Genomic DNA, 13,401 nt, shown 5'->3' with positions numbered 1-13,401 from the left:
AGCTTGTTGAGCTTGAAACTGTCAAGCAGGAAATTGAATATTTGAAGAACAAGCTGAAGTGTGCTAGTGAAATATAAGCTGTGTTGAGGGAAAAGATAGAGAAAAATAAGTAAAGTTGAAGTCTTTCAGGAATGCTTCTCAGTTGGTTGGTCAGTACCATGAGAATAACAAGCCATGTGCTAATATAGCCATTGTCCTTGAGTATGATGCCTTGAACAATTACAAGAAAATTGAAGGTGACAGAGGCAAATCAATTGTAAATGAAGATGTCCCGGTTATGCTGAGAAAAGTTGAGTCACCTTTGTTCAAGGCATGTGAGGTTAATTTTAATGAGAATGAGCTGATAATTAAGCAGGAGCTTGCAGATGAGGATGCTGAAAAGAAAAATAATAAAAACACTCCTGCTGCTGAAATTAAAAAGAAGCTCATGGTCAATCAAGATTCTAAGACACCAGTTAAAGAGATTAAAACTGAGAATGCAGGAAAGAAAAAGAGGAATAGGAATGGGAAGGTTGGAGTAAACAAAAGTAATAACTCCATTTGTTGCAGATGCTCCCAGGAAACAATGTTAACAGTGTGGCTCTGTGAATTATCTAACTTACCTTTGAAAAAAGGTTGTTAGTAAGTCAGGGATGGGAGCATGCAAGTATAATGAAGCAAAGGCTAACGATCCCTACTCATTCTGTGACAAGTTTGATTGCATTTCTTGCAATATGAAAGTAATGATAAGTTGTCACAAGCTGAGAGTAGACCTCAAAGAAGTTAACATTTGGTCTGCAGCTAAAAAGGAACATGCAAATCTGTTAGTCCCTTAACAATATAGCAAGAATTACGGGGGGGGGGGGGGGTTGAATGAAGTTCTTGAACCTTTTTCTCGAAATAAAAATGTTCAACTCGAATGTAGATATAAGTGTTTTGATTAGCACAATGCGGAATAGAAACTTAATTGAATCAAAACATAAGTAATTAAAAACAAGAGTCTTTAAAAACTTTCTGGTGGATTTAAACAATTCCACCAGAGATATATATTATATATCGAGAGAACTCTGTGTGCAAGAATGCTCACAGCTGCTTACAAATTGAACTACTGAGAATACAGGGAAATGCTAATGATTCTGCTCACAAAGATTTCTCTGTTTTTGTATCTCAACTCTCTTGCTTCTATTTGCTACGTTCTTGGTTTATATATTACCAAAATTACAAAGTCAAAAAGACTGAATAAATATAAAAACTATCAGTCTTAAGCTTTGCTACTTTTCGTCCTTTATTATCCAGTTAATGGGCTTCCACAGTAGATTTGTATACATCTCGACGGCTGTGCTCAGCTTTCACTGTTCAACTGCTGTTTGAATTCTTTATACGATCATTCGTTGGACTTTATGAACATCCGTTGGATATATGATCATCCGTCGACTTTCTGAACATCCGTTGATGGCTTCATTGATCATCCGTCAACTGCTATATTAAACATCCGTTCATAGTCATTTGATCATCCGTCGATGACTTTGTTAATCATCTGTCGGTAGCTATTTTGGCACTTGACTTTATTTCACTTATGCAGAATTACAAGACATCATTTATATACAATTAATCAACCTATTCTGCATATCTAGTTAAAGTCAACATGACTTATAGGCTACTACAGAATCTATACAAAGATGTATACAGAACTGTGCTACAGACTCATTATTACATAAGCTACTCACTCGATGGATAATAAGTCAACATCCGTTGGGACTATAATGAGTTATCCGTCGGGACTATAATTCTTATCCGTCGAGTGCTACATTATTTCACTAAGTAAAATCTACTTAGATGTTTTGTTTATGTAATCATCAATTACACAACATATGCACAACAAAATCAATCAATAAACATTGTTCTTCCTGAATCATCAAATTTTACTTCTATTAAATCTGTTAACAAAAAGAAAGTACCCAACACTGCTTGGGTAGCTAAACACACTTAATCCTCATTGTGTGCATGGCAAAATGAAGAGAGTCATATGGATCATAGACAGGGAATGCTCAAGACATATGACCGGTGATAAGGCCCTGTTATCACAATTGAGGAGATGGTTGGCCAATTAGTGATTTTTGGAGACAACAACAAAGGATTCACAATGGGATATGTCAATTTAGTTTATAGAAATGTTGTCATTGAAGATGTAACATTGGTGGCTAGTTTAGAAGTGAATCTCCTAAGTGTCAGTCAATTCACAGATAGATGAATCAATGTTTCATTTGACAAAGGAGATTAGTCAATAATCAGCAAAAATACTAGTGAAATTTCTTTGAAAGGAGCAAGAAAGGGAAACTTATTTGTTGCAGACTTACACTCAGCAAATAAGGATGGAATATGCTGTTTCTACACCAAGGCATCTGTTGAGCAAAGCAAGCTATGGCACAAAAAGCTCTATCACCTAAATTATAAGGCAATCAATACCCTGGTGAAAAAGGGGTTAGCGAGAGACATGCCAAACTTAAAGTTTTCGCAAAATAAAGTTTGTGAGGCTTGTCAAAATGGCAAAATGAAGAGATCTAGTCACAAGAGCAAAACTGTGAACTCTATAAGTGCATATTTACAACTCATTAACATGGACTTGTTTGGACCGGTTAATGTCTTATCTGTTTCTATAAAGAAATATGCACTTGTGATGGTGGATGTCTACTCAAGGTACACATGGGTAGAGTTTATGCATTCTAAGGATGAAACTCCAAACATCATAATTGAACACATTAATAAAATTGAGAAGCAGGCTAAAATCAGAATTGTGTAAAAAGATTGAGGAGTGACAATGATACCGAATTTAGAAATGCAACTCTGCATGAATTCTGCAAGGATAAGGGCATTGTTCAAGAGTTCTCAGCTGCAAGAACACCTCATCAAAATGGGGTAGTTGAGAGAAAGAATAGATTACTAGTAGAATCTGCTAGAACAATGATGCAAGATGCCAAGTTACCAACAAGTTTTTGGGAAGAAGTTGTCAATATTGCATGCTACACTCAAAACAGATATCTCATCAATTAAAATCTTGGCAAGTCACCCTACTCAATTTTGTCAAAAAGGAAGCCTATTATAAAACATCTGCATGTATTTTGAAGCAAGTGTTTTGTGTTAAAAGACAACTATGAATATATGAGAAAATTTGACTCTAAAGTTTTTGAAGCAATTTTTTATGGGATATTCATTGGAAAGAACTGCCTACAGAGTTTATGTGCTTGAACAAAAGAAGATTATGGAAAGCACATATGTGACTTTTGATGATGATAAGTGTCCAGGTTTGGAGTGCTTGATGAAAATGAAGTTGAAGCCCTAATATTTGAAAATTTGAACATTGATAGTGATTCTGAAGATGAAGCTGAAATCAACACAAGCAACAGAATGAATGAAGAGTCAATTGGGCAACTGAATCATGAGAATGGAAGCTCATCTCAAATACCTGAATTTGATAGCACAAACTCAGGGGGAGAAAGAGAAGAAAGTTTTTCAAGTCATGCCAATGGTGAATAAAATACAGAAACTTCAAGTCAACAAAATCATACCAGAAAGTGGGATAGGAGTTACACTAGAGATGCAATTATTGTAGATCCAAATGCTGGTGTGAGGATTAGGAGTGCAATTGCTAATGAATGTCTACATACATATTTTTTTTCACAAATTGAGCCCAAGAAAACGGAAAAAGCTCTAATTGATCCCGGATATCTGCTATGCAAGAAGAGCTAAATCAGTTTGAAAGAAAGAAAGTTTGGAAGTTGGTTCCTGCACCAAAGAAAAGAAGTATAATTGGAACAAAGTGGGTGTACAGGAACAAGATGGATGAAAATGGAATTGTAACAAGAAACAAAGTAAGGTTGGTTTCAAAAGGCTACTCACAGGAGGAAGAAATTTATTATGATGAAACTTTTGCTCCAGTTACAAGAGTTGAAATAATAAGGATCTTTCTTACATTTGTTGCACACTCAAACTTTAAAGTGTATCAAATGGATGTAAATAGTGCATTCTTTAATGGTGAGTTGGAAGAAGAAGTTTATGTGCAACAGCCACCTGGCTTTAAAGATCCGAAATTTCCAGACTTTGTATACAAATTACTCAAGGCTCTATATGGATTAAAACAAGCACCTAGAGCTTGGTATGACACACTGTCATAATTCTTGCTAAAACATGGATTCACTAGAGGAACAATTGACAAAACTATCTTCTACAAGCATCATGGTGGTGATATAATCCTAGTTTATATTTATGTGGATGATATCATTTTTTATTCTACTAATGAAAAGCTATGTCAAAGATTCTCAAACTCATGCAGAGTGAATATAAAATAAGTATGATGGGAGAGTTAAGTTACTTTCTTGGATTTCAAGTCAGTCAAAGAAGTGATGGAATCTTCATCACCAAACCAAGTATGTTAAAGATTTATTGAAGAAATTTGGAATGGTTGATTGTTCACCTGCATCAACACTTATGTCTACAGCTACAAAGTTGGATTAAGATAAGAAAGGAAAAAATGTAGATATTTCAGGTTATAGAGAAATGATTGGATCTTTGCTGTATTTGACTGCTAGTAGACCAGATAATATGTTTACAACATGTTTGTGTGCAAGATTTTAAGTCAATCCAAAGAAATTATATTTGATGGTTGTGAAGAGAATTTTTAGATACTTAAAGGGAACTCCAAACTTGGGATTGTGGTATACTAAGGGAACTGGATTTGAAGCTGTTGGATACACAGATGCAGATTTCGATGGATGCGGGATTGACAGGAAGAGCACTAGTGGAAGCTGTCAATTTCTTGGACAAAGACTTGTATCTTGGTATAGCAAGAAACAACAGTCTGATTCAACTTCCACAGCTGAGGCTGAATACATAGCTGCTGCAAGTTGTTGTGCTCAAGTGTTTTGGATTAGAAATCAGTTAATGGACTATGGCCTAGTGTTACACAAAAATCCAATTATGTGTGACAATACTAGTGCTATTTATATTGTGTCTAATCCAGTTAATCATTCTTGAACAAAGCACATTGATGTAAGGTACCATTTTATTAGAGAACATGTTGCAAATGGTACTATTGAGCTTATTTTTGTTCCAAAGAAAAACAATTAGCTGACATTTTTACTAAACTTTTGGATGAAGCAACTTTCACTAGACTTGTTGGTGAAATTGGAATGTTAAATTCTTCATCCTAAAGGCAAGAACTCAGCTTACTAGTTGCAGCAGATTAATTTCTAGTAAATCAAAATTAATTTGATTTAATTGGAAATTAACTGAAATATGAGTTATAAATAGTTCAGAATTCTATGTATATTTATTTTTCAAAATTCAAAATTTAGTTTGGAATTTTTCAAATTCTAAGAAAACTATCTAACGGCTAATTTACATTTTCAATATAGAAAATTAGCATAAGACAGAATCAAAAAGCAATAAAAGTATATAGAGAACTAAGTTCTCAATAAGTCTAATTGAGTTCCCGACAAGTAATTTTGAGACTTTTCGATAGTGTTCTCGATAAGTCTTTTTCTAGACTTCTGGAATGACTTCTCGACAAGCTTCATTATGACTTCTCAATAGATCATCCTAGAGATCACGATAAGTAATTTTAAGACTTCTCGATAGAGTTCTCTACAAGTATCATTCTTAGACTTCTCGATAACTCAGAACTGAAAAAATTTAATTCAATAAATTATTTTAGTGAAATACTTTTGATATAAAATCATTCTAATTTTATTTTGAGTAATTCAAATAAAAATTGGAAAAGTTTACTCCATTCAGGACAAACTGGGCATTTATTTGACATCTCGAAAAGTCTCTTTTTAGTTCTCGATAAGAGTCAAAAAAGTGATTTATCGATATGTATATATTCTCACATGTGACTTCTCGATAAGCAAATCCCAACCGTCTATTTCTACTTCTCGACAAGTCATTTAACTTTTACTATAAATACCCAAACATCTTGACATACACCTCTTTACGCCTTATAGATCTCTAACTGACCTAATTTCTGCAAATCCAAATCATTTTCTCTCATTTCAAACTCTTTCTCTCTAATTTTTCTTACACTCTCAAATTTAAACACTTAAAATGGCATCAAACACAGTTAGAGCTTTTATCCCAAAGGAGGGAACCAACTACCTTGCGTTTACAGATGCTAACCAAGCTCCTGATAGCTTCAAGAGCTTTGTGAAGTTCCTTTCTGAAACGTACTTTGAAGGTACTCTAACTGCAAATCTAATTCTTTATTTGGATGTTCTCAGTGATTTTTGGAACTCAGCTGTGATAAGGACAGTAGTGCATGAGAACTAAGCTATATCCATGGTGGTCAACTGCTCCATTTAAGGCCAACAGGTGAAGTTTTCTGAGAATGATGTCAATTTGGCTTTGGGCATCCCTACTGACAACTTGGTGGAGGTCCCAACTCAAGAAAATCTAGTTGAGTTCATGGACTTCATCAACTACAGTGAGAAGATCAAGTTGGCAAGCTTGAACAAGAAGCATTTGAGGAGGGAATGGTCTTTCCTGTTTGACTCATTTGTGAGGGCCTTAACCTACAGGAAGACAGGGTATGACAATATTTCAAGTATTGTTCAGAAGCTGGTGTTCTCCATGGCCCACAACAGACACCTCAATATAGGAGTTTTAATAATGGAGGAACTTAGAACCGGGCTCACAATTCCCTCGACATCAAGAGGTAAGTAAATTTTCTTCCTAGATTTATAATGCCTGCTTTAAACCATAAAGTGCAAGACATACATTTAATTAATGGTATAGATAGTACACAAATAAAAAATTGTAAACAGGTGTCTAAAATTCTATTTGGCTCACTGATTATAAAAAAATAAGGTACCTGTAAGTCTTAGAATCACTTCATTTATGTTGGAGAGATTCAGGACTTACCCTTACCATGTTCCCGACATGAGATCAAATGTTCAATCTAGTACAGTTATGGCTCATGTGCCTGTGAAATAACAACCAAAGGAACACCAACACTGGCCTTCCCAAACTGAAACCCTTCCTTCTTAACCATTAGAAGCTAGGAAACCAACCACTTCATCTGCTCAAAAGGGTGAAGTGAGTAAAAAGAAGAGAAAGCAGCTAACCCTAGCTGTTATTAATGTGAATGGTGAGGATCAAACAACTATTGAGTCTAACCTGGTCAAGAAACCAAAGAAGGAAAATAAATCTGAGTTGACCACTCATTTAGCTACCTCTGCATCCTCCCAAAAGGATGTAGTTGAAAAGGAGGGATTAAAATGGACTCTAGAGGCATCCACTCAACATGGTGTCTCTATTAAAAAGAGCATTCTCCCTAATGCATCCTGTAAAGAGTCTGCACCATCACTTAAACACATTCAAGTGTATGAAAGAATAAATAATGATGGCACACAATCTGAGAGTACATCAATTGAGGCTCCCTCATCTATTCAGGGGAAGCTACAACACTCAATCCTGAAATTACAAATCTTATCTCTTAAATTTCTTCTTCATATAATGACACACTTGAACACATTTCTCAAGTGTCACCAAAATCAAGTTGCATAGTTCAAGAAACTGTGCTCACCACCCAGGAACCACATTCAGTTGGTAAGAGGCTACAAGCTGAGGTAGAGCTTGATGACACCAACAAAAATACAGGGGTTTCATCAGTGTTTACTGAAGATCCTGTGAGTGTCACAAATGCACCTTCATGTGTAAATCAATCTTCACATATTGAAAGGTTTTAGGGTAGTACTCCTGATGGGGAGCTATCTAGATCATCTCCAATTCAATTGGAGGTTCCTCATGGAGGACAACTCCCCTCAAAACCCTGGCTAAAATTGCCTTGGCTATTACAACTAGGAGTCCAATTGCCAATGATCCTGCTATTGGGGAGGAAAGTCAAGCACATTCAAGTGCCAGCTCTTTGCAAGAAGAGAAAGGGTTTGAGGCCACGGTACATGACAGTAACCTGGTCAAATACCCTCCAATTCAAATGGAGGTTCCCACAAGTGGTGAATAACACACTGTCATAACCACAGTACCCACTGTGAGTTCAACTGTGATTTCAATCATAGCGTTACCTACCTTCTCTCTACCCTCTATATCAAACAAATCAAACATCCCTTCAACATCACACCCTTCACAACAACCCTCACACCTTATCTCCCAATGGTTGCAGGATGCTCAAGCTCAACCAATAACAATGAATGACCTTTTGGTGGATCAACTTTCTGGCCTTGCCAACATTACCCAATAGCTTCTCACAACTGACATGTCCAATCAAGACTATCAGGCAACCTTGTTGTCATACAAAGAAGATGTTGAAAAGCAGCAGCAGAAGATTGCGAATGAAGTTGAGCATGATGGGAATTTAGATGCTTGGTTAGACAAGGATTTCATCTTGAGCATGGATGAGGTCTTGGCAAGATTTAGATAAGAATATGTCACTATCTTGGGAAGCAATACCAAGGCTCTCAGTCCACAGGAAGTCTATGATGTTGTGACAGAAGTCTATAAAGCTCAACTCAAAGCTTTCATCTTATAAGTAAAGCACTACAAAAGCATCTGAATAGCCATCAAGACATGATAAGGAGATTAGTAAAAGACAAGCTGGATGAGCTTGTGCCAACTCAAGTTGAGATCAAGAACAAATTTTCCAAATTTGTTGATCAAATGGCCAGGTTTGACATGTCCAGTATGGAGCAAAGCATCAAGAATCTAAGGCAATCCTTTGTGGCTCTGCATGAATTTTTACAGAATCACATCACCAGTAACAATGACACAAGGGTCAAACTGGATCAACTTCATCAAGCTAGATATGAACCTTCAACTTTATTGACGGAGGGAATTAAAGAGTCCATTCAAGCTATATTTGGTGTTTTTGTCTCCACAAGCTCACAACAAACCATATCCACATCCACTAATCTTCATATTAAATCTCTTCAACAGCAAGTTTCCACTCTACAGTCATCAAATGATTCCTTTACAGCACAAGTCTCTCAACTCACAGCTCTGGTACAAAATCAACATGCAGATATCAAAACCTTGGTAGACTCCCAGAAACGGTTACAAATACAGAATTCAGTTTTATTGCGAGCTATCATGGGTGCTCTAAATATTCCTTCTTCCTGCACTTTCTAAAGCTGTGAGGCCTGAAATTCCAACTCCATTACTTCTTCCTGCTACCAAGACTAAGGGGAAGATAGATGCTAGGATTCAGCAGTGTTATGAGTCTCTCTGGCCAACAACTACATCATTTACAAGAGAAATTTGGCCAATAACATCAATTTTCTAAGAGTGGTGATAATAAAGGTTGACAACTTTCTGTAAAAGAAGATTGTGGTAAATGTCAATGATTATGGATTGGATATATGTCTTCGGGTGTCTCTCTCAAATCTCCAAACTATGAGAGCATATGAGCCGAATGTAATAATTGACAGTTAATCCAGTAATTCCAGAGGACACCCAATTGCTATATGAACTCAAGAAAACTCAGATAGCTGCTTTTCCTGAAACCTATCTACATCCAACCAAAGGGGTGGCCAATATTTGTTCACAGACCAAAAAGTGCAAGTACTTCACAGTTCCAAAGAATTATGCAAGAGGAAATCTCGGATTGATAATGATTTTGGAAACTGATATCAAGTCCAAGAAGAAGAAGAAATTTGATGAGGAGATGATCAGAATATTGGGGAGATACCTTCAAAATGTTGAAACCATGTTGCCAACTACTCAATTCAACATAAAAGATGACAAGGATGATGATGAGCAGAAGAATGATGAGCAAAAACCTTCTGGCTCAAATCCAAGTCAATCTTCTAAACCAACTGGAAGCAAAGTAGAAGAGGAGAAAAGGGATGATAAGAAGAGGGTTGATGAAAGGAGAATGGAGAAGAGGGAAGATGGTGAAAGTACCAAGAAAAATTTCCTACCAATCCAAATCTCACAAACTCAAACCTTTAAGCCTGCAAACTCAAACACTCAACCACCTTCAACCTCTAAACCTAAACTTTTGTACAAACAGACCGAAAACACCTTACTCAAAATATCAATCACTTCTAGACAAACCACCTTAAAGAAAATATCTCACATACCTTCATTTAAGCCACAAATGATGACTACTTTCAACAATTATTTGATTTTCTACCTTTAAATTGGTGCATCACAGATGGTGCCGACTTTCAACAATTATCAGAAGAAATGGTCAAAGTTTGGTTGTATCATTGAGAGAATTCAGGATCTATTATCAAGATGGCTCCATCACTCTACTTGGTAGGGATTTAATGGATACACTTTCAACCACAAATTTTAAGAGGATGATTAGCTTAATGAAGGACAAGGACACAGGTACAAGGGCATTGAAGGCTATGATGTGTATATGGTTGAGAGAAAAGGATGATAGAAAGGCAAAATCAAGGGTTGAAAAAGAGGAAATGGAAAGAAAATATGCAAAAGAGATAGAAATGTTTGAGCAGAGATCTAATGAACTCAAGGCAAAGGGGCTGAGCAGAATATCTAGGATGGACATTTTCTAAACATACAAGCTGGCATGTACTCAAGATTCAGAGTTGGTTACTTTAATAGTTATTCATTGGATGATTGGCTCAAGCTTGTGGAAGCTCTAAGAGAGACTAAAATCATAGAGGAACTTCAAGTACTTGTAAATCTAAAGGACCTCATTAGAAAACAATCATGCTATGAAAATTTCATGTGATGAATGTACTTATTGAACTCATGTAATCACTCATTGTATAAAAGTTGTATTTATTATTTTGTCAGTTTTATGTAATCATTTTTTTTCTTGTAACTTGGGGTTAGTCTTTTTACCAGGCATGAATTTGTGATAATTAATCTTCTCACAAATTGGGGGAGATTGTTGTACAAGACATGCATGTATCATAACAAGATTAAGTCACATTGACAACCCAAAGATTTAGTTGTATGATGGTTTAAATCTGTTTTATGTATTGTATTACTTGAGTCTGTAAAAAGGTTAAAGATTAGACTAGAGTATTTTTCTCTAAACAGTTTCAAGCCTAAGAATAAACTCTGGAAGAAGATCAAGCAAGATCATGCCTCAGAGAAAAGATGTAGAAGTTTGGAGTTGAATAAATTCATTTTATGAAAAATGTTCTAAGTCAAGATATCGATAAGTAACACATCAAGTGATACAGAGAAATCATTCGTGAACTCCAGAATGACTTATCGAGAAGTCCAAAATGGCCTTTAGAGAAGTCTCATAGATATCGACAAGTTAAATGAAGATATGAAGATTGGAGATATCGACAAGTCATTTCTGCATGTAGAAAACTCAGAGATATCGACAAGTTAAATGAAGATGTGAAGATTGGAGATATCGACAAGTCTATTTCTCATTCGAGATCTCAGATATATCGACAAGTCAAAATGCATATAGAGATCTCAAAGATATCGACAGGTCAAATTCTACATATAGAGTTCTAGAGACCTCGACAAGTCAAGTTCACTTATAAAAAAAACTCAGAGACCTCGACAAGTATATTATACCTATAGAGAACTAAGATATCTCGATAAGTCATTATACTTATCGAGATGTCACTTTTCTATTAGGCAAACTGGAGATCTCGATATGAAGCTCAAATACAATAATGCAGACAAGTTTAATATTCAAGATTATCAATTAACAAATGATCTATTCACTTAGATTGGAAAGTTTACAAAAGTAGTTTGGAGAGTGCAAGATCAAGGGTCAAAATTGATTGCTAGAGGAAAGTCACGGACTTACAAGATTGTGCAAAGATTTACTAAGCCTAAAATAGAAAGATTCAAGGATTGCTTAGTAAAGGGTTTGGTACTTATTATTACATGTTGTGTAAACCAGTGTTTACTACTCTATAAAGTAAACACTGGTCCTTTGTTTTTAAGTGTAACAAACAGATTCAAGTTTCTTGTATTCTCTCGAGATAGAAGTTGAGTTCTTTACTTACAAAGAACCCATGATTGGTAGCAAGGCCTAACTTTATTTTAATACAAAAATTAAGTGAGTTTTGAAATATTGTGTTCGTTGTTTTATTTCTGCTAACATAATATAATTGTATCTCTTATCTGCTTTGTTCACACAACCAAACAAATTTAAAAACACTTAAAAATATCCAAAACACGTTCACCCCTCTGTGTTGTATTCAACATCTAACACACTTCATATAGACTGAAAAATTATACAGCTGATTCTCCGTAAAACAAAATTAAAATCAAAATAAAATTCGACCAATTAAAATGAAATATTATTCATATTTGTTAAATAAAATATATCATTCATCTGAATTTAAATAAAATTTAATTAAAATTTAATTAAATATAATTAATTTGATTTGGTCAGTATAATAAGCTAGGGATTAAAAAAAATTAAATGAATTTAAATGTGATTCGAGTACTATTGACCCGGGTTGATAATTTTCGTTTAAATTAAAAAATAATTATATTTTGTAAACACGCATAGAATTTATAATAATATTATATATTTCAGTTAGTAATATTTTTTATATTTAAATACCTTTAAATAAATTTTTTAAATGTATATGGATATATGTATAATTATTATCAAATCAGATTATATAAAAATTTTGAATAATCAAACTCCACGTCTTGAAAATTCCAATTCAATTTATATTAAAAATAGTTATATAAGCCCGTAAGAGTTGGCTCAGTTTGTTAAAGAGGGGTTAATTATCCTCTTGGTCACAAGTTTGAATCCCACAGGAGAAAATTTATGATTATGTCTCCTGAGTCAGAGCATATCGCTTAAATGCGGTTTACCTTGGATCACGTGAGTTCTATTGCGTGAGCCTGTAGCTGCCAGTTATCTACAATAAAAAAATAGTTATGTAAAATTAGAAAATTCCGTTTTAATCTAATAAATGTAAAAATAAATAATAATATCAAAATTTTATCAGAAGTCATGATTCAGTCACGTTAAAATTGATTTTAAATTTTAAATTTATTATATTTTAACAATGATATGAAATTGGAATCACACTAGGAATATATTAAAATTAAAATATAATATCAATACTATCAACTCAAAAATAACAAAAACTTAAATTATAAATCATATCTAACTAATAATTCTATTTTAAAAAAGCGTACATTGTAAATCATAAAATATAGTCATTACAAGAAAATTTTTAATACATTATTAGAAATATGTCCTTATCTTTCGATCTATATACAACATTCAAAAAGATCTTTTGATGACACGAATATTGTGCTATCAACCAACAGACAATTAACAAAATTTTGTCCGGTCTGTCAATTTTATACACCGGAATTCGTAACCATGAACTTAAATATGAAACATCGAAATATAGAACATGGACGGCACAGTACGTCTGTTAGTTACTTCAAACAAAATTGTCATTATTATTCTTAACATCACATATTCAACAATTT

This window comes from Apium graveolens, chromosome 2 (assembly GCF_009905375.1).
Source record: "Apium graveolens cultivar Ventura chromosome 2, ASM990537v1, whole genome shotgun sequence".
In the NCBI taxonomy this organism is placed as follows: domain Eukaryota; kingdom Viridiplantae; phylum Streptophyta; class Magnoliopsida; order Apiales; family Apiaceae; genus Apium; species Apium graveolens.
Note: the sequence above shows the minus strand (reverse complement) of the source record.